This window comes from Ixodes scapularis, unplaced genomic scaffold, assembly GCF_016920785.2.
Source record: "Ixodes scapularis isolate PalLabHiFi unplaced genomic scaffold, ASM1692078v2 PGA_scaffold13__105_contigs__length_92229423, whole genome shotgun sequence".
Taxonomy (NCBI): domain Eukaryota; kingdom Metazoa; phylum Arthropoda; class Arachnida; order Ixodida; family Ixodidae; genus Ixodes; species Ixodes scapularis.
Window position 1 is genome coordinate 19,171,679 of NW_024609839.1, and position 4,283 is coordinate 19,175,961.

The 4,283-nt window shown below is 47.3% G+C and overlaps 1 pseudogene; it reads right to left on the reverse strand.

Annotated features, from left to right (window-relative positions):
- Positions 1 to 1,132: 1,132 nt before the first annotated feature.
- On the reverse strand, positions 1,133 to 2,515 carry LOC121048014 (annotated as a pseudogene).
- Between the last annotated feature and the right edge of the window lie 1,768 nt (positions 2,516 to 4,283).

Genomic DNA, 4,283 nt, shown 5'->3' on the forward strand with positions numbered 1-4,283 from the left:
TCCTCCACGCATGTTCTCTCATTATTATTATTTTAGTTTTATTATCTAATGCCCCACACAACCAATAGGTCTTGGTGTAGAGGCACAAAGAAAAAATTGAAAAACACAATCAAAACTACCTGTCCACTTGCACAGAGTATGTCCACACCTGAGCATCGTACCGGCTGCGCTCGTGTAATCACATACTGGTGATGCACGTTAAAGACCCCAGGATCGCAATTGTACCGCACTGGCCAAATTGCCCATCTACAGCATGAGACGTATTAAGATGGCTGACCAACATAACGCTGTTGGTCAGCCATGCCCTCAACAGAGGGCCCTTAAGGATTAATAAATTAATGAAAAGATCCAGGTCCATTCCACGTTTCAATACAATGAAACGTGATCAAACAGGCGTGACGGACAATGACGAAGGACAGAACACAAACATGCCTTGCCCTTGTCCGTCACACCTGTTTAATCATGCTTCACTTGTACGAACTAGCATAGCGCACCACTTTGCATGAATATAACGAGATCAGAAAGCACATCAGTAGCAGGGGATAATCTGTTAACACAAATTTGCATTCGAACAACCGGAGACAATTTCACATGAGTAGAAATTAAAACACATAACGGCCCCTAAAATCAGAAGGCAATGCATGAAAATTAAGAAATTATGCAAAATCACCATCCAGAAGGCCATGAATGGTTCTACATAAAAATAATGCATTGTAAGCAAATCTTTTTTATAGGTTCTGCAGGGAAAGTATTTTAAGGATGTATTTATACTCGTAAGTACATAGGCTTCCAAAGTACTCATCATAAATAATATGAATAGGTCACTTTTGTGCCTTTTTCTATGTGTCATGTCAAATCTAATCGAATTCCAAGCCACAGTACAAGACTTAAGTTGAACTTAAACTAAGGAACAAACTAGCCTAACAGCACATGCAGGATTAGCACCATCCAACGGGCTTGTGATTGGCCCCCTTGGCCTGTAGCTTCACCGCTTAGTCCAGCTTAGGGCGAGACGGAGTATAGAAGTTCACACAGGGCACAAAATACACCTGGAGATGCTCCAAGAGTCGACTGATGCCTGACAGTGCCGCTCCTCATGACACTTCACCGTCAGCTCAAACACTGGCAACCACTCGCAGGTCGCCTGCTTGAGGCCCTGTACAATGGGCTTGGCAGGCTTCATGAACAGCTTGAAAGGACCTTGAGTGACGATTGGTAGCACTGCTGCACACAACACTCCACTGTCAGTTCAAATGCTCGCAGAAACGCACAGTTTGAAGGGTTGGCACCTTGCATGCTGCACTTGGAAGATTCCTTGCACAGTTCAGAAGAGCTCTGACGGACGCCTGGCAGCATTGTTGCACACAACACCGCACTGTCAGCTCGAATGCCAGCAGCAATGCACAGCTCATCTGCTTGAGGCCTTCCACACAGCATTTGGGAAAGCTCTCAGTCAGCTCAAAAGAGTCCTGATCAACATCCGGCAATTTTGTTGCCCACAAAACATAACTGTCAGCTTAACTGCTGACACTAGCGCACAGTTCAATTGCCAGAGGCCTTTCAGAATGCAGCCTGCAGAGGTTGGAAATCATACGAGGGCCTCAAAGAAGCTACAAAAGCTATGTTAAAGGCCTACAGCAGATGTAGAAGTGGAAGGATGACATGTCTGCTTTTGTAGTCCAGTCTGAGGTATTGAACAGCAGTGTCAAGTTCGGAAAGGTTGTACATTTTAGTCACGTGCGTGAGGGAATCGCACTGCCAGATGCCGATGGCGGACGACTTGATCGGCAGTTCAAAAAAATCTGTCATGTTTGGCAGAATGCTTGCCTTGAACCTGTCTTTAAGGAGCTTCAAGACGACAACTGCAGACTCGTTCAGCATGAAGCACTGACCTGCTTTGACAATGCGTTTCGGTTCCGAAATCTCAGGTTGATATAAATGTCTGACTTCAGACATTCGTCTGCTGATCTGCGCTAAAGGCTTGCTTGCTGAACGTAGCATTTTCTTAACCTTACCCAGGAAACTTTCAAAAGGAAACGCACTAAAACTGTCAAGAGGGCCATGGTCCAAACACTGCTCAGCCAGATGGCTGAGCGTGTGCACGTTGTAAACGAGCTGCTTGGCCCCATACAAGGTGCCAAATTAACTCCTGCACAAAGTACCTAAGAAGGTCCCTGGCAAATCCGTTATAAACCTCGTAATGTGCAGGAGATACAAGAATTCTCACTGCCACATGCAGCATTAAAAAGTGACGGTACTGATCGTTTGGCAACACATGCTTCAAAACCACAGGTCCCACATACAAGAGGAAGCTTCGAAACTCTGTGGCCTTCCACCGGTCAAGTTCCTCAGTGCCTCTTGGCTTCCTTTGAAAGTTGCTGGGGAAACGCTTACTGCAACTTCGAAGTAAATCATTCAAATTTTCACGCTGCTGTCGACTTAGGCGTCTCCCGAACCCTTGGCTAACCCAGTTTCTCAGAAGGCGCCGCATAACGCCAAGACAGACGAGATGCATGTACTCCGTAGGAAACCATGACACCATGTCGGCATCTAAAGATTCAAATGGCGACGTTCCCGTGTGATGGTGCTCGTCTTCCTGAGACCGGAACGACTCGTTGGTGCGTTGTGGTGAGTGTAAATCAGGAAATGTCATTCGACCCTCGAGATGCAGGCCCCTCTGACTGCACCGTTCGCAGGCGTGATAGCCAGTGTGCCCAACTATTTGCTTGATAAAGCTTCTTGCGGGTGCGTCGCACACCATGGCCATGATGCTGACAGTGATGTGGCTCCCCTTGAAGACCATGCCATGCACTGTGAGCTTGTGGGCTTCTTCAAGGAATGCGTACAGGTACTGCTCCAGATTTGGGGGCTTTCCTGTGCCGCAGTATAAACTGACCATAAAAGGGGACGGCAGAGGAGTCAAATTCGTTATCCGGCATAATAAGGGCCAGAAGCTCACCTGTGCGCTTTTGAACAGGGGCAGACCGTCAATGTTCCCTTGGAGCTTAATCTCCTTAGGAATGGGGCAGCCTTGCAATGACTGACGGATGCCTTCTTCTAAGCCGAAATGCACAAACTTGTCACATTGCTCTAGTCGGGACTTCCGTTCCGTGCACAACACAGTCCGCGCGTCTTTGGGTTGTCCGGCAATGCCTCGACGCCGACAAAAGGCAAGAACATCGTTCAGACATACGTGGCTCATGTTGTGCTTCCCAGCAATACTTGCGAGCTCGTCGCATGCCGAGAGTTCATGCGGCTGGGATGACGACGTAGTGACAGCGTTCGGATTCGCGCTGCCGTTTGGTGGCTCCGAGTTATGGTCAGCGCTTTCCTCTGACTGGTACTCATCGCTCGTATCGTCTTCCGACGAATCATTTTCTGAAGAACTCGCCAGCACGTCAGATCTCGAGACTTCAAAGCTCGCCGACTGCACCTGGACTTCCAAGTCACCCGAACAGCCAGCTTCACTGGATTGGAAAACGCCTCCGGCTGCAGGTTCGTCAGAGCGCGCAACATCGCTGAAACGGCATTGCCCGTCAAACCGCCTTCCGTTCTCGGCTTCTTGCAGCTTGCAGCTTGAAGATCCGCCATGAGCTGCTCATGGTCCTTCTTGAGCTTCCGGTACTTACGCCACTTGTACATTATCAGGAAGTAGCGCACCAAATGCAGTCTTTAACACGGCGAAATACGAGCCACAACAGAGCAGAGGCGCAGACCACTGTGGTGCAGACGCAAGTTGTTGCCAGATGGTCCCAACAAAAACCGCCAAACGCCTGGGTGGTATAGCCCAAATATAGCCACACTAAAAACAATGGTTTTTAAGCCTTTTTTGACAATTTTTCACACACATACAAGACACGTTACATTATCTTTTTCAAGCCCCAGATGCGCCACATTTTGTGTACATTATGTCACTTGCGAATTAAAAAAAAAAAAAAAAACTTCGGAAGGAAGAAAACAAAACTGTCACCTCCTTCGCAGGTCTTCAGAAGTACAAAACACACAAAGACAGTTTTATCGTGAAGCCCGGGATATGATCATTACAGTAAACGAACAGAATACAGAAGCAGAACGGTAACACTTGGTGTTTCAAACAGGGATCACAATATCTAAAGTCCTTACCAATATCTAACCGTCTCTTTTTCTTTGTGTAGAATATGAGTGTTCCCCATTTCGGTTCACGCTATTTCTGATTGTGTTGTCCTTTCTTGGGGTGGGCGAAGACTGGAAGGTAGTCAATTGTTCAGCGGTGAAACTGCGGACTTTATATTTACGAACCTGGG